This window comes from Portunus trituberculatus, chromosome 43, assembly GCF_017591435.1.
Source record: "Portunus trituberculatus isolate SZX2019 chromosome 43, ASM1759143v1, whole genome shotgun sequence".
NCBI lineage: Eukaryota > Metazoa > Arthropoda > Malacostraca > Decapoda > Portunidae > Portunus > Portunus trituberculatus.
In genome coordinates, this window is record NC_059297.1 from 17489190 (window position 1) to 17507582 (window position 18393).

The following is an 18393-nucleotide window of genomic DNA, read 5'->3' on the forward strand; positions in this document are numbered from 1 at the left end:
CGTGAATCACAAGGTTACTGTCCCCTGCGCCTTCTCCCTCTCCTGGGGCGCGGCTCAGTGTCATAACCGTGCACCGCGCCGCACATTAGGTTTTTTACAACACCTCCTCAAGTTACGAGTCCAGGGTCTCCTAGAACTGGATTTGGCGCCGCCACGACTCTGTAAATCGAGTGAATATCCGGTGCTCATGATGCGATCTCTCTCTCTCTCTCTCTCTCTCTCTCTCTCTCTCTTTCTCTGACCATGCTCCTTTTCTGGATTATCTTTTTTATTTTAGGTGGAAGAAAAGAAAGCTAGATTTTCTTTGTTAGCCGTCAGTTTCTCTCTCTCTCTCTCTCTCTCTCTCTCTCTCTCTCTCTCTCTCTCTCTCTCTCTCTCTCTCTCTCTCTCTCTCTCTCTCTCTCTCTCTCTCTCTCTCTCTCTCTCTCTCTCTCTCTCTCTCTCTCTCTCTCTCTCTCTCTCTCTCTCTCTCTCTCAGGGGTTCTCGTTCCTGCCACACTGATGGGGAGCACAAGTTTGTGTCAGGTTACCGCCGCGACATACCGTCTCTTTAGGTAACAAACCTTCACCGCATCGCCACAGCTTAGCCACGTAACCTCAACACAGAATTATAAGTTACATTACAACTAAATTCCTGTAAACTTACTCACACGCTACATAGCTGATATCTAATACAGTAATATGAATAGTTTGTGTACATTTGCTTGTGTACTACAAACCTGCTCTTATGTTATTTGTTCAGATGTGGATGACGTGATAATTAACGTTTCAGTTTTTAAGGCAAACGAAGTTTATCTAAGATTATTGATCCATGATAACTGCATTATCATTCAACTCGTAATAAAAGAAAAGACAGTGGAAGAACCTCATTTAACATACTAACATAAGAGAAACTGCAAGAAGCCTGTAGCCTTCCCTATATGTAACTGTCTCCCATTTGAAAATATACATACCTACACTCACCTATGTATTCATATGCATAAATTCATATATTCCAAGGGGCCATATTGACTTGGCACTGACTGGCTGAATAAGTGTATGTTAGGCATTCACCATTCTTTTTTTTTTAGCCAATTTCGTCATATTTCTTTTATCTTTATCTAACTTTATTATTATTAATCCAGTACTTGTACTCATAGGAACACGAAAACTGAGAAATTTATTGTTCTGAACTTCAAACTTATACTCATAAGAACACGATAACTTTGAAAATAAGTAAAGCTGCAGGAGTTCAGGATTCCAATACGTGGTAATCTTTGCAAATAGAAAAGAAAAATACATATCGGCCTTTACCCACCTGTCAGTGTAATCTATGTTATGCCCCTCTCCAACCCACACTGTTACCTAGAAGACGATACACAGACAATCTCAGAACTCAAGTCTCGACCTACATACTGCTCAGCCTCACCTTAGAATTAAGAATAACAATGTACCTGAATGGCAGCAGCACAGCACATCCGAGACTGAGCCACCGCTAAAGGGAGATGCCAAGGCGAATAACAAACAGCAGTCTCAGTTACGCTCGGGAACAAACAAACGGCGAACGAAGTGATACGGACCATGAATTCTCCATAACACCTCCATGTAAATTTTGCAGCTGCAGACAGTAACAGAGAGCTCTTTTTTGTTTTTCCATAAGATCTTTCAAGTTGAAGACACAGACTTTATTGGCTCAAATCTGCGTGCTTTTCTTTAAAGGGACTATTTATATAATGGGTGCATTTTTTTCATATTTTTTAAAATCTACATCTCATCTTTTTCTTTTCTTGTTTTAAATCGAAAAGTTAACAAGCTTTTCTATTATCGCTTATGTGTATACCCTTGACTGCTTCTCTTCAATCCTAAAAGAAAAAAAAAAATCAATATCACTACTGCCTCCACGTGTATTGTTCATCTCTTCTCACCTTTCTGGTACAGTCCGACAGATAGCGAGTCCAGTCAGTACCGTTAAGTGGAATTAGCCTTTCTCTCCCTCTGTCTAGTCAACACTTCCCTCCCGTCACACACAGACACTCTTTTGTTGTTGCCTCTCGCCCCACCTTCACTATATTCCTGTCATTGTGTACATGTCTCGCTTTAACAGCAGCTGTACGTGTCTGGGGCAGGTGTGTGTGTGTGTGTGTGTGTGTGTGTGTGTGTGTGTGTGTGTGTGTGTGTGTGTGTGTGTGTGTGTGTGTGTGTGTGTGTGTGTGTGTGTGTGTGTGTGTGTGTGTGTGTGTGTGTGTGTGTGTGTGTGTGTGTGTGTGTGTGTGTGTGTGTGTGATGTGTTTGTGTGTATAGTTTAGAGCACTTTCAGTTATTTTTCATATGCAAGAATCACATGTTTTCTTTTTTTTTCAGATCCTTCACTCAATCCTTTTCCTTTAAGAAAGTCCACACATCCTCTATAACTAGACCTTTGTTTAGTGAACTTCCCAAGGTTGTGCTACAAACTTTGCCTTATTTATCTTTCTCCTCCTTTTGAAACCATATATTTCCACCCTCTTCCAAACTTTTCTCAACTCATTTACATATACGACTGAACATATGAATGTAACAGACTTAGTAAAAACGTGACAAGTAGATGTTTGAGAGTTTCAAGAAGTCATATAGATTCGAGACGATAATGATAAGTTTTTGATGTTTTTTTTTGTTATTTTTTTTATATCAGACTATAAAAATGTCCTTGGAATTTTAATCACATAGGAAACACAACCTAGTTTGTTGTAAAGGGAATAGAGGTCACAACAGCATGGCTCTCTCTCTCTCTCTCTCTCTCTCTCTCTCTCTCTCTCTCTCTCTCTCTCTCTCTCTCTCTCTCTCTCTCTCTCTCTCTCTCTCTCTCTCTCTCTCTCTCTCTCTCTCTCTCTCTCTCTCTCTCTCTCTCTCTCTCTCTCTCTCTCTCTCTCTCTCTCTCAACAATACCATAACTCTAATAAAACTCATTCAATTTCATCCTTTTACCACCTTCATTATTCCATTTTCCAGTAACAACAACAAGAATTTTTTTTCATCTAGTTTGCCTGCCTCGGGCCTAAACACCTTTTCATAACCTTTGTTTCCTCAGCTCCAGTCCCGGTACTGACTCCTTCCGACCCACGCTTTTGAACTGGAATCAATACACTTCTCTTTTGTTTATCCGCACCGACCACAGACCAAACATTTAATTTTCCACTGTAAACAGGCCGACGGCTGCCCCAGACACACAACGCGGAATGTGAGAAATGGAGAGAGAGAGAGAGAGAGAGAGAGAGAGAGAGAGAGAGAGAGAGAGAGAGAGAGAGAGAGAGAGAGAGAGAGAGAGAGAGAGAGAGAGAGAGAGAGAGAGAGAGAGAGAGAGAGAGAGAGAGAGAGAGAGAGAGAGAGAGAGAGAGAGAGAGAGAGAGAGAGAGAGAGAGAGAGAGAGAGAGAGAGAGAGAGAGAGAGAGAGAGAGAGAGAGAGAGAGAGAGAGAGAGAGAGAGAGAGAGAGAGAGAGAGAGAGAGAGAGAGAGAGAGAGAGAGAGAGAGAGAGAGAGAGAGAGAGAGAGAGAGACACACACACACACACACACACACACACACGGCCCGGTAGCTCAGTGGTTAGAGCGCTGGCTTAACAAGCCAGATAACCGGGGTTCGATTCCCCGGCCGGGTGGAGATATTTGGGTGTGTCTCCTTTCACGTGTAGCCCCTGTTCACCTAGCAGTGAGTAGGTACGGGATGTAAATCGAGGAGTTGTGACCTTGTTGTCCCGGTGTGTGGTGTGTGCCTGGTCTCAGACCTATCCCAAGATCGGAAATAATGAGCTCTGAGCTCGCTCCGTAGGGTAACGTCTGGCTGTCTCGTCAGAGACTACAGCAGATCAAACAGTGAATACACACACACACACATACACACACACACACGCTAAAGAGTGGAGCGCACTTCTCCCCGGAAGATGAATATTTTGGTTTTCCTCCTTTAGGTTTTTGTGTTATAATAATCGGATTGTGAAACAGAGGCACTCTCAGAATGTCACCGCAGAAAATCGATAACATTTCTTGTGTTTTTGAAAGCATTTTGGACTCAATACACACACACACACACACACACACACACACACACACACACACACACACACACACACACACACACACACACACACACACACACACACACACACACACACACACACACACACACACACACACTTTGCACTGGAGGACATAAAGTATAAAATAGAGACACGAGAAAGACGAAAAGGTTAAGAGAGAGAGAGAGAGAGAGAGAGAGAGAGAGAGAGAGAGAGAGAGAGAGAGAGAGAGAGAGAGAGAGAGAGAGAGAGAGAGAGAGAGAGAGAGAGAGAGAGAGAGAGAGAGAGAGAGAGAGAGAGAGAGAGAGAGAGAGAGAGAGAGAGAGAGAGAGAGAGAGAGAGAGAGAGAGAGAACTTGATCGTGAATAGTAGAGGAAGAAAAGGAAGGCACTAGAAACGCAAAGAAAAAAAAATGAAAAGCAAGAGTGGACGAGAGAATGGAAGATTGAAGGTCGAGGAGAAAAATGAGATCAACACAACAGACACAATGTGAGAAAAGAAATAGTGTCGTAGGAGAAGAACACTTACACACACACACACACACACACACACACACACACACACACACACACACACACACACACACACACACACACACACACACACACACACACACACACACACACACACACACACACACACACACACACACACACACACACACACTCACACACACAGACAGACATGTTACAGAAAAACTCTCTGATGAGAGTTGATTTGTATTGTGCAGTCTATTGTTAGAGAATCTATTGTGATGAAATCAACAACTCACGCTGGTGTGTCTTTGTGTTTCTAGGTAATCATCACTCATTTATTTCAATACAGAAGAAACGTGTGATTGTGTTTCAGTGGTGGAGGGAAGAAAGCAGTGAGCGAGTGAATGCCCTCCTCTCAGACCAACAGTTTGGGTTCAGACCTGGAAGGTCAACCTCCGACCTAATGATGCTTCTCACCAGGCAGTGGCAGGACGCCCTCGACGACGGCAAGGACACTATAGTGGTTGCTTTGGACATAGCAGGAGCTTTTGATAAAGTATGGCACAGCGGATTACTAGAAAAGCTTCGTGCTAAAGGCATCCAGGGTGGCTTGCTACGACTCCTGGGAAATTACCTGCAGGACAGAAGCCTCAAGGTGGTTGTCAACGGGCAAACATCTGAGTCCCTGCCTGTGGAGGCATCAGTGCCACAGGGTTCAATTCTTGGCCCACTCCTGTGGAATATCTACGTGGATGATCTTCTCCAGCTACTGCCAGGAGTCATGGCCTATGCTGATGACTGCACCCTCTCCTATACCTATCCACGCCAGGACAGTGGGCGGGCTGCTGAGGCCATCAATCAGCAGCTACGAGTGATAAAGGAGTGGGGTGCTCGCTGGCAAGTGACATTCGCGCCGGAGAAGACACAAGCAATGGTTGTCTCTCGGTCCCCAGCCGCCATGGCAGCAATGGCAGGAAAGTTGTCTTTGGCGCTGCTGCTCTCCCACTCCAAGATGACGTCAAGATACTTGGAGTGGAGGTGGATCGAGGGCTGAGGTTTGACAGGCATGTCAAAACCATTGCCAAGAAAGCCTCTCACAGGATCTCCGCTCTCAGAAGGATCGCCAGTTTCCTCGACAGGAAGGGAGACTGCTGCTGTACAAGGCACAGGTGCGGCCCCACCTTGAATACGCAGCTCTCTCCTGGATGTCCTGTGCCGCCACACACAGAAGGAGACTGGACAGCATCCAACGCCGCGCCATACGGCTAGTAGATGCTGCACTACCACCTCACCCAGAGCCTGAGCGTCCCCTTGATTCACTGGAACACCGCAGAGACGTGGCGGCGATCGTAGTGTTCCATAAGGCACAGGTGCAAAGAGTGCCACATCTGGCAGGGCTGCGTCATCCTCTAAGAGTCACCGCACGGAGCACGAGAACGGTGCTCAATGGTGGTGACGCCGTAGAGGTGCCGCGATCCCACGGGTGTCAGCATCAACGCACCTTCGCAGGACGCGTCTCCAGGATGTGGAACTTGTTCACGGCCGCGGTGCCTCACGTCCAGGAGATGAACACTCACAGTGTCAAACTGATGGCACATAAGTGGAGACAGACACTGCCAACTCCTCTGACACTCTTTGTGACGTGACACTCAGTGTAGTGCAGTGCGTGAATAGTGCTAGTGAAGTGAAACGAATAGTGCTCCATTTACATGCTGACCATCTTGTATATTATCTATTGTTAAGTCTTGTAAATATTGTAGAGAAATAGATTGTAGTACCCTTAGAATAGGTAGCACACGACAGTGCGCCTTTGGGTACATGTTCCTTTGTATTAAGTTTTGTTTAAATAAAAAAAAAAAGAATGAGTGTGTGTGTGCGTGTGTGTGTGTGTGTGTGTGTGTGTGTGTGTGTGTGTGTGTGTGTGTGTGTGTGTGTGTGTGTGTCGGCTGTCAAGATCAGGCGTTAAATCTTCCGTCTTCTCTTCACTGCCTAACTCCTTGAAAGTTTGGTGTCAGGATGTCACGGCCTTCCGACACCCGCTCCAGAAAAGTTCCTCTTGGTTGGTATCGTTGCTATTATAGTGAACTCTCTCTCTCTCTCTCTCTCTCTCTCTCTCTCTCTCTCTCTCTCTCTCTCTCTCTCTCTCTCTCTCTCTCTCTCTCTCTCTCTCTCTCTCTCTCTCTCTCTCTCTCTCTCTCTCTCTCTCTCTCTCTCTCTCTCTCTCTCTCTCTCTCTCTCTCTCTCTCTCTCTCTCTCTTTTTTTTTTTTATTTAAACATAATTTATACAGAAGAACATGTACCCAAAGGCGCACTGTCGTGTGCTACCTATTCTAAGGGTACTACAATCTATTTCTCTACAATATTTACAAGACTTGAAAATAGATAATATAAAAGATGGTCAGCATGTAAATGGAGCACTATTCGTTTCACTTCACTAGCACTATTCACGCACTGCACTACACTGAGTGTCACGTCACAAAGAGTGTCAGAGGAGTTGGCAGTGTCTGTCTCCACTTATGTGCCATCAGTTTGACACTGTGTGTGTTCATCTCCTGGACGTGAGGCACCGCGGCCGTGAACAAGTTCCACATCCTGGAGACGCGTCCTGCGAAGGTGCGTTGATGCTGACACCTGTGGGATCGCGGCACCTCTACGGCGTCACCACCATTGAGCACCGTTCTCGTGCTCCGTGCGGTGACTCTCAGAGGATGACGCAGCCCTGCCAGATGTGGCACTCTTTGCACCTCTCTCTCTCTCTCTCTCTCTCTCTCTCTCTCTCTCTCTCTCTCTCTCTCTCTCTCTCTCTCTCTCTCTCTCTCTCTCTCTCTCTCTCTCTCTCTCTCTCTCTCTCTCTCTCTCTCTCTCTCTCTCTCTCTCTCTCTCTCTCTCTCTCTCTCTCTCTCTCTCTCTCTCTCTCTCTGCAGTCTTCCCGCTCAGATTTGCTTTACATTTACATACATAGTCATAACAGACGCATTTGAACCAGGATTATTCAGTATATGCCTTCTCTCTCTCTCTCTCTCTCTCTCTCTCTGGTAGTCACTGAGAGCATCTTCAAATAGCATCCTTTAATCATTGTGAAGCATGTTAGCTTCTGATGGTGTCTGAGTGCAAGTACCGCGGCGACTGCTTCCCGATGCACTGATAGGTGAAGGCAGAATATGGTGACTTGGTGAATTAAACCTCACTGTTACATGTCCGCTCTTCCCCCCTCCTTTTTATTCTCTCTCTCTCTCTCTCTCTCTCTCTCTCTCTCTCTCTCTCTCTCTCTCTCTGTGTTTTCCACCTCTCCGGAAGGGAAAACAACTCTTTGTAGTCTTGGAAAGGGAATTCATTCTTCGTTTTTATTCATCTGAGTCCTCCACGATACATTTTACTCTCTCTCTCTCTCTCTCTCTCTCTCTCTCTCTCTCTCTCTCTCTCTCTCTCTCTCTCTCTCTCTCTCTTATGTCAGGGTTTGTTTATTTGTTTACTTATATGCACCACACGCATATTTTTCTTTCCATTTTCCTATATTGTTGGAGGAAGTTTTTACATGAATATATAAATAATCTGGACATTGACTATCACCACTACACATATCTTTACGAACTAATGCCACTACTTACTTGCCTTACCACTAACCTCATAGAATATCACAGTCAGTCCTCTTTCTCGATTACCCTTACACATCACTCACTCACCACTACGAGATACAACTAACAATAAGGCCTGTACTCCTCTCTCTCTCTCTCTCTCTCTCTCTCTCTCTCTCTCTCTCTCTCTCTCTCTCACCCCCCACTACTTTATACCAGTTGCATCATCAGTCCTTACCAACTTCACCACCACCACCATACTAAAGGTTGATTCACTCTAACGTTGCCTTGTAGCCTAAACTCCTTCAGTTAGTAGACAGTAGAGGAGTATCGTACCTAGGTCTTGAGTCCAACGCAAGGGGGCGCGTTGGTACCCTGCTCTTCTTCGCCTCCCCACAGCTCGCTCAACCTTGGAGATATTTATGTAAGTTTTCTATTGTGGACGGTAGACTTGGATTTTTTAATCACCGCCGCTGAAGGCTGACAGGGAACTCTTATATTTATATACGTTCAGGAGAGAGAGAGAGAGAGAGAGAGAGAGAGAGAGAGAGAGAGAGAGAGAGAGAGAGAGAGAGAGGAGGGAGAATGAACATTAGGCTTAGACGTACAGTTCATTATTACCACTTTTTATCAGACCCCTCATTGCTCTGTGCCTGAGGGGAGGTGAGGGGTAAGGTGAGGGGGCGTCAGACGGAGTAGAGTCGTAGAGGGGATGAAGCACGGGTTGTGGAGGCGATGGATGTTGCAGTGGTAGCGAAGTGCGGCAGTGTGAGTGTTCTGAGTGACGGCGTGGTGGAGGGGCGGCCGGGTGACATTCCGGTGGGGATGAGTGTTATGGTCTGGGACAGCGGACAGTCGTGTTGGGAAATGACTTGCAGGAGCACTTAGGTCGAATGTTGATGGGTGCGGGTGATCAGCTCTGCGGGATGAGGCGGGGGTTATCACGGAGTTTGGGGGAGTAAAGGAGAGGAGGTTTGGGGTGCAATGTGATGTGATGTGGTGTGTTCAGGGAGTTTTACTAGGATGAGGATTTGGTGCAGGATAGCATATGACGCAAAAGCACACACACACACACACACACACACACACACACACACACACACACACACACACACACAAGCTCACCCTTCTTTCTTGTCTACACGCAAACATTCAACGGGCATCCCATGCAAGCTGATACATTAAAACATTTCAACATTTCACGTTACAGCATCAACTCAATAAAGATCAAACCTGCAGCGAGGCACGGCGAACACTTCCACCAATTTACGGGGCCGGATTCGACCAAAAGGAGACGCATTCTCCCGATATCATTGTGCCAAATTAGCTTTTGTTCTGATGGACGATTTCCACACAAGGAGCATCCCAGAATTTATAGCGTCTGTGCCTCGTCCACTTCTCTCCTCAGAAACCCGTGTTGCGTGCTGGGTAGGTGTCTAGACGCGTGCACGTCGCAAATTATCCGGGTGTTGTGGTGTGTAGCGTTATGATACATTCTGGAAATATTACGGATCACTCAGCAGCTGGGAACGGTTTCTTGCCTCTTCAGCGCTTTCGGATTATCATTTGTAAAGCACTAATCTCACAAGTATTTTTTTTCCCTTTTTCCTTTCCACGTGTTTTTTCTTCCCACTCCACACCTGTGTTCTCTTTATTTCTTTTATTGCCTGTAGCCTTTCATCTGGTGTAACACAATATTTTTTTTCTCTTAGTCCTCTTTTTGCAGCTCAGCGCGACCTATCCTCTTTGGAACACTTTTTTCGTGGGATCTTTTCAAAACTCAAGAGTATTATCTCCAGCACTTATCTTGCGCCCTGTAATGCTGCAATTTCTCCCCCTCTCCTTCCCTTCCCCTCTCCCCTCCCCTCTCTCTCTCTCTCTCTCTCTCTCTCTCTCTCTCTCTCTCTCTCTCTCTCTCTCTCTCTCTCTCTCTCTGTCTTGATACACTTTACCTCTTGCCTCTTACGCCACTCCGGTCCCTTCATGTGTTAGGTTTGTCCAACATTAGAATCCTGCGTGAGTCTGCTGGCGTCTATATAATGCATTTCTTAGTGGTCTTATCCTGCCACAGCTGCACTTTTGTAATAATCGTAATGCCTGAGAGAGAAAGAGAGAGAGAGAGAGAGAGAGAGAGAGAGAGAGAGAGAGAGAGAGAGAGAGAGAGAAACTGGCATAACAAACACAATATTAAATCTGTTCCAGCTTTCCTGCCCCAGAGCCTACTTACTCGGAGATATCCATTGCACATTTATGGAAAATCTGCATTGAGCAATCAAGATACTTTTTAGTGTGTGTGTGTGTGTGTGTGTGTGTGTGTGTGTGTGTGTGTGTGTGTGTGTGTGTGTGTGTGTGTGTGTGTGTGAACCGTAATGGACCGCACGACTGATTCCGGCAGCTTATTGCATTACTCCCCAAAGTTAGAGAGAGAGAGAGAGAGAGAGAGAGAGAGAGAGAGAGAGAGAGAGAGAGAGAGAGAGAGAGAGAGAAATGGGCCAGGTTACGTTTGTTTAGGTCGAGTTCAGTGGTTTGTTAGTATTTTATCACGTTTTGTTATAGTGCCACTAAATCTGGCTCAGCTATGTCATAAATCTTTGTGTGTGTGTGTGTGTGTGTGTGTGTGTGTGTGTGTGTGTGTGTGTGTGTGTGTGTGTGTGTGTGTGTGTGTTTGTGTGTTTGTCTGCACTCTGCTCCAATGGTGTTTCAATTCAGTCGACAACTTTTCCCGCTCTGTTGTTATTTCTGGTTATCTGTCAGGGTGAAATGTTTTGTGATAGCCAGGCAGGTATTAAGTTGGCGTTGAGTAAAGATGGGTAGTGACTTTGGCTCTGATCGCTGCAAGTGGGAGGGGGATTACGGCTGGTGGATCAAAGCAGGTGCCTGGCGGGTGTTGTAACCCTTTGTGGAAGTGTAGTTGAGGCTCAGGGGGGTTGGCTTGGTCTCGTTTCTTCATTGTTCTGTTAAGTTAACTACTTGATCAGAAGTATCTCTAGTTACTTACCTCTACTTGAGTGAAGTAGAAATCGAATCTCTTGAAGTTTGGATGGGACTGAAATGTTTTTATTTAAAGTGTTTCTTGTATTATTCCGATTCTTTGTTTCGTTTCGCCATTGTAGATTCTTTTCAGTTGCTTTCTTTTCTCTAAATGTTGTGAGTGTAGTGGTGTTCCTTTGCTCAATATTGGATTAGGGAAGCCTTTGTTTCTTGTCTTAATTGTTTTGTATGTTGTTTACGTATTCTTTTGTCTCTTTTTGATATGGTAGGTATGTAGAACTGTCCTATTTTCTCCAAGGGAAGTGGTAATCCAACTCAGGTGTTGTTCGTTGGTACAGGTCTAGATGAAGTTCTTGCGTTTTGCTTAATGCATATTGTATATTGGTTACATTTTCTAATATAAGTCTTATATCATTCAGGTGAGTTCGGTTCAACTATTTGCATTTCTGTTAGTCAAGCGAAAATCTCACATAGATATTGTTTCTTGGTGCAATTACGAATAGAACATAATCAGTTCTTTTACATGAATATTATTGACCTTTATAATTTTACGTATATAGTTTAATTTTCGTTCAAATGAAACGAGATCTTAGCGTAAATGAGTAACCTTTGTAAAAAGCTAAATACAATTTTAGGCGTTCATACTAAATTATCTTTATATTATTTACATTTCCTCTCATTTCGTTCTGGTTAGTTTTGAAAAATTATTTTCCTTTCTCTAAGCGAAGCGAGAAACTTATGTAAGCGTTGGTGAGTCGAGACTTTTATTACTGTTATTACTTCCCAAAATTTCAGAATACTATACATTTTACTTGCATTCTCTATATTCCACACCAATCACGGGGTAAACCGAGGGGGATCGTTTCTTAAAGAAGCAAATTAAGAGCAAGCATTTTTAAGGATAAGTATTATGAAAACTCATAAATAGCAGCCATCCGAGCAATATTCTTTTCCTGTATATTTTTCCTGGTAAATTACTGCCGTAAAATGTAGCTTGTCTTCCCTTTTATGTCGCGGCCGCGGGAAACGAGGGACTCCGGCCGCCCTTTCTCCCCGCCGGTGAACACGCCGCGCGGACAATTTGCTATTCTGATTTTCTTTGCGTGTGTGTGTGTGTGTGTGTGTGTGTGTGTGTGTGAGAGAGAGAGAGAGAGAGAGAGAGAGAGAGAGAGAGAGAGAGAGAGAGAGAGAGAGAGAGAGAGAGAGAGAGAGAGAGAGAGAGAGAGAGAGAGAGAGAGAGAGAGAGAGAGAGAGAGAGAGAGAGAGAGAGAGAGAGAAATAGTCGGAAATAGTCAAAAAAAGTGAAAAACATATAGCTAATAATGTATTTATTTATTTGGTTAGTTATTAATTTTCCTTTAACACATTTCATATTTGGAACAATTGCTAGTTAATAATTGCAAATGTGTGATTTTTTCCCCATCAGTAATACGTAATTGTCATGGTGGGTAAATTATTAATGCAGGTGTTCGCTGTTTCGCTAATAATCTGTGTCGAATGTGAACAGATTGTTTTATGCGTTAAGGCATGAAACATCTTTTTAAACTTCATAAGCCTTCCAAAATTTTTCCATCTAATTGCGTACAGAAAAACAAACAAATAAACGGCCGAGAAAGCAACCAGAATTTCTAAGTAAAGGCAACTTATTAACTTGGTATGGTCGTGTATCAAAATGAAATATTGAGAGAGAGAGAGAGAGAGAGAGAGAGAGAGAGAGAGAGAGAGAGAGAGAGAGAGAGAGAGAGAGAGAGAGAGAGAGAGAGAGAGAGAGAGAGAGAGAGAGAGAGAGAAACACACAGCACGTCCTCGTGGGCTCTTGGGAATAAAAAGCTGCATTATGCCATTTAATTCCACAACTTACTAATTAATTCACTGACTCTACATATTTTTTCCGGTTAATAACTTGGTCTGCTCTGCTCGGTAAATAGCTGAAAAATTTGGCAGTGGTGTATAGAGTGGTGTGAATGAAGGCAATTGCAAGATCCAAAAATTAATAAAACGAATGAAGACACCACGCCTTGTGTCTTAAAGTTACCATAGATCTCTAATAGACGAGCGAATAAACCACTGCCACTAAGTGATCTTCTCACTCCCTGTTTATTCTGCATATTCATGTCTGGTACTAAGATTATTGTTGTATTACTACTAAAACCCACACTTCATTGTAGGGAACTGAAATGTTTAATTAGACTCAACATGCTATCTTACATTTAATCATTAGTTTTGATAGGAACAAGAAACAAGATTATTCGTATTTGGATGATTCAGTGACATGTTATCAAGTCTGGGTTTTGATAGGAATGTAACGTTAATTTCTGCATCTTTCAAAATGGGACGGCATTATGTTGACAAATCATCAATTCAGGGTCAATGGCTGTGTTACATTTTTCCAGTGTCCTCATATAGTAAATGTAAGGAATAGAAATTAATAGGAAAGTAAATAGTACGAGTTAGTGACAGAGTAGACTCTTTTTTCATTACTTATCGCATGAGTTGAGTATTATCTTCAGTATCTCTTAATAAAAAACAAAATTCTTCACCAGCACGCTTAGTTAACAGAGACTTCAACTTTGCACGATGACTTCAACTTGTACGATAAAATAACCCTCTCTTACAACTTATTAAGAGTTTATGGGATTAATCATATCGCGTTTCATACAATTCTTGTTAAGAGTGATGCTGACTGGTTAGCGTACCTTGTAGTGTGACAGATAGTTCCCTTGAGCGGCCGGGATGAGCAGACCTTGCTTGCTTAGACCTTAATGTCCCGTGCCGCAACGAACCCTAGTGGTGATGAGGTTGTCACCGTGGGAGCCGCTACAAGAGGAATTACTCTGGGGCATCCTGATGTCTCTCTGGCTGCCTAAATGTATAACTGTCGGGCTGGCTGGATGAATGAATAGCTGGCTGGCTGGTTGGCTGGCTATCTGGCTGGTTGTCTAATTTCCTAACTGACTGGCTGGTTGACTGGTGTACTGGCTGGCTGGCTAGATGGATGGTTGTATGGCTGGCTGAATAGATGGATGGATAGCTGGCTGGATATTTGGCTGGCTAGCAGGTTGGCTAGCTGTCTGGATCTGTGGATGACGGTCTGTTTGCTTATCTGCTTGTCTTTCTCTCAGTGTTTCTTTGCCTTTGTATATTTGTATGTCTATTTGTCAAAATGGCGGACTGGTGGGCTGGTTGTCTGTCAGTGTCATCGTCTCTGTCTCTTTCTTTTATATGAGTTTGTTTGTGTGTTTGTCTGTGTCTATCTGTCTGTCTGTCTGTCTGTCTGTCTGTCTGTCTCTTTCTTTCTGTCTGTCTGTCTGTCTGTCTCTTTTTTGTCTCTCTGTCTCTCTATCTCTCTGTCTGTCTGCCGGCCTGTCTGCCTGCCTGCCTGCCTACCTATGTGTTTGTCTGTTTGTCTGTCTTTCTGTCTGTGTGTCTGTCCGTCTGTCTGTCTGTCTGTCTGTCTGTCTGTCTGTCTGTCTGTCTGTCTGCCAGTGAGTTTGTCTGTTTGTCTGTCTGTCTGTCTGTCTATCTGTCTGTCTGTCTATCTGTCTGTCTGTCTATCTGTCTGTCTGGCTCTCTCTCTCTCTCTCTCTCTCTCTCTCTCTCTCTCTCTCCTCCCTTCCTTCCGTCCCTCCCTTAAGTCTAAAGATACGTAATATGAGCTACACAAAAAAATACTTAGGGAGCGAGGGGGAGATAAGGAAAAAATAGATGAATCAGTGTGTGGAATATACTCGTATATGACCGGGGAATAGATTTAACTAATGGGTAAAAATAAGCATATTTCACGTTTTTTCTTGGGTGGAATTGACGGCGCGGAAAAAAAACATGGGGAAAAATTATGACGAAAAAATGTTAAGCTAAATGTAGACAAATAATGAATGGCTTGTTGGAAAAGAAAAAGTTTCTCTCTCTCTCTCTCTCTCTCTCTCTCTCTCTCTCTCTCTCTCTCTCTCTCTCTCTCTCTTTGTTGTTGAAGTTATTAGATTTACTGTGAATCTTGATCTCTTATTTCCAGTTTTTCTCCCTTTTCTTTACATCCTTTGAAATACTTTTCTCTTCCCCTCAGCTCTCTCTCTCTCTCTCTCTCTCTCTCTCTCTCTCTCTCTCTCTCTCTCTCTCTCTCTCTCTCTCTCTCTCTGTTTGCTCACTTTGCTTTTATTCCTTGGAGTTTCTTAATTTCATTTATCTCGCCTTTACCTTTTTCCTTTCCAACCTCCCCGTCAGTTTCTTTTACCAGCCTCCCTTTACTCTCCTCCTCACCCCGGCCTCTGGAACCTCGTCTCACCAACCTTATACTCTTCTTTTAAACTTCATCCTTTTCCGCCTTCCTCCGGCACACCTCCCTGCCCTCCTCAAGTATTTTTGCTTACTTCCATTCCATCCGTTCCAGGTTTCCCTTCCCTCCTTCCCATTTTCCTTCCCTCCTTCCTTCTTTCCTTCCTTTCTTCCTTCCCTCTCTCAAGGAATCAATACCACGGGTTTTAAAAGACAAGATTTGTACCTCATTATTTTCTAACCTGTGGCACGAGGAAGGCTTGGGGTAGAGGAGAACCAGGTATTGCTGGGCTGAGATCATCCTTTGTTGATTCTGTTACTGCTGGTTTTGTTGCTGGTATTGATGGTGGCGATGTGGCTGGGGATGGTGCCGTTGATAATGCTGGTGTTGTTGCTGCTCTCGCTGTTACCACTACTGCTTTTTCTGTTGCTGCTGTCGTTGTTGCTGTTGCTCCTATTGCTACTACTACTACTACTACTACTACTACTACTACTACTACTACTACTACTACTACTACTACTACTACTACTACTACTACTACTGTGGTAGTAATTCCAGCCTTCATATTGCCGTTACTACGTATTACTGTAAATTTATAAGAAAAATATGTTAACGTAGATTGAAATAGAGAAGAACAAATACAATCGGGAGGCGACAAAGCTTCTAGCGAGACATAAAATTCAGTAAAACGAATAAACATACAAACAAACGAGCCAGTGAAGCGAGGTGACGCGCCGCGTGCAGGCGAGACTCCTTGTCCCGTCTGTCCCGGAAGCAGGGAATCGAAAACAGATAAAAAGAAATTGCAAAAAATAATTCAAGCCTACGAGAAATGTTGCAATGAGAAGGAGTGAGAGGGAAGGCCCAAGAGAGCGTGTCACACTGCTGTTTTGGGGCATAAGCTCGACAGGAATACTAATATGAAAATTGGTGAAAATTTAAAGGTACTAGAACTTTAAAGTATGACAATAAGTTCGTCAACAGATGTAACTTGAAGAGAAATATAACGACTCGAGTGTGCCCTTCGCTGCGCAGCACTGGATATAAACGAAATCATGGTCGAAATGGCCTGGCATGCACGCCCTACCCTAAGCAATTTACTAGGGCCGAGATCTCATGCTGCTGAATTCTCTCTCTCTCTCTCTCTCTCTCTCTCAGCAGCGCCCACGGGAGGGATCTCACGACTCAGCCTCCAGCAGTGAGAGTTGCTCATCCTCTTTCTTCTCTCTGTCTTTCTCTCTCTCCTTCTGTCTTTCCCCAGAAGACGGAGTACTCGTAATAGGGAAGAAGCGCAGACCTTCCATTGTACTGAAGTAAGACCCCAACGTGCCACTAGACCGACAGAAAGACAGACTGATCGAGGAAGATTACGCCTGAGATAGACACATCGGGCTACCAGACACTGAACACGACAAACAACGATGAAGACAGACGGAGAGATAGACAAACGTAAATACAGACAGACAACCCTGGCTTACCTTGGGCACAGACAAATGACCAGACAGAGCCGTGGGGCGACAAAGAGCAGTCGTGCTAGGCAGTGATATGAAACGAAAAGCGAAAACATGAATTCCAAGAGAGAGAGAGAGAGAGAGAGAGAGAGAGAGAGAGAGAGAGAGAGAGAGAGAGAGAGAGAGAGAGAGAGAGAGAGAGAGAGAGAGAGAGAATTGACGAAGGGACAACAAACACGATAGACAAACAGATACTACGACACACATAATGACTGCCAGGAGGCCGTAACAAGACTAGTGATCCTGAGTCATGAAGGGAGCAAGGAGTATCAGAGAGAGAGAGAGAGAGAGAGAGAGAGAGAGAGAGAGAGAGAGAGAGAGAGAGAGAGAGAGAGAGAGAGAGAGAGAGAGAGAGAGAGAGAGAGAGAGAGAGAGAGAGAGAGAGAGAGAGAGAGAGAGAGAGAGAGAGAGAGAGAGAGAGAGAGAGTTCAGTTGGAGGAAATCATGAATCAATTATAAAAATAGAGGCATTCTTGCGAGCTACTTTTTGATGGCTCTCAGACTCAGACAAGCTCCTTCTCCATTTGCTTCTCTTTTTTTCTCCTTCAATGATGCCGCTGCCGCCTACCCCTTAAGACTCCTTCCTCCATCTTCTCGTTTTCTTTTTTCTCTGCCACCTTTTACTCTTCGTAATTTCCTTCACCACATGACCAGAATTTTGTGGCTTTTGCTTTCTTATTCTTGTTCCTCTTGTTTTTTTGTTGTTCTTCTTCTCTTGTGTGTGTGTAATTCACCTCGGTCGTCTGTTGGTCACCCAGCCAGTCTTCCCCATTACGGAGCGAGCTCAGAACTCATAGACCAATCTTCGGGTATGACTGAGACCACATCAACACACAACACACACCGGGAAAGCGAGGCCGCAACCCCTCGAGTTACATCCCTTACCTATTTACTGCTAGGTGAACAAGGGCCACACATTAAGAGGCTTGCCCATTTGCCTCGCCGCTTAACGAGACTCGAACCCGGCCCTCTCGATTGTGAGTCGAGCGTGCTAACCACTACACTACGCGGTGCGTGTGTGTGTGTGTGTGTGTGTGTGTGTGTATGTGTGTGTATGTGTGTGTGTGTGTAACGCATGCGTGCTTGCGTACGCACACGTATGCGTACATATGCGTGAACATGTTAGACGCGATAAAGCAGCATGGTCACCCAGTGTTGAGTGAGCTTCTGACAGTCTGCCGCGACGAGGTCTTGTGGTGACAGAAGGCTGACCGACTGGCATTTAATTAACCTGTATAACTGATGACAAATGTTTCAGGAGTCCCTGTATGGTAAATGATTGATTGAATAACTGACTGACTGGGTGACTGATTGACTGACCGACATGGTGTTGATTTTTTTAATGCACGGCTGGCGATCGTGTTGCATTCATTGTGGCCGATGTAATTGGATATTGATTGAGTTTTGGCGTCGCAACAACGATGTCACACTGCCCCGGGTTGGGTGACGAGAGAGAGCTGCCTTTCCCATATGAAAATTGCTGGGAGCCACGGGCGAGTGCCGAGGTCCTGTTTGTAGTCTGGGGTTTGCCTAGC

At 44.4% G+C, this 18393-nt stretch overlaps 1 protein-coding gene and 1 non-coding gene across 2 annotated transcripts in view; both read left to right on the forward strand.

Moving 5' to 3' along the window:
* The window catches only part of LOC123518183, a 329501-nt gene that overhangs the window by 75640 nt on the left and 235468 nt on the right, over positions 1 to 18393 (forward strand). The window lies entirely within an intron of this gene.
* Trnav-aac lies at positions 3542 to 3615 on the forward strand. Its single transcript has one exon. It is a non-coding gene; the product is annotated as a tRNA-Val (tRNA).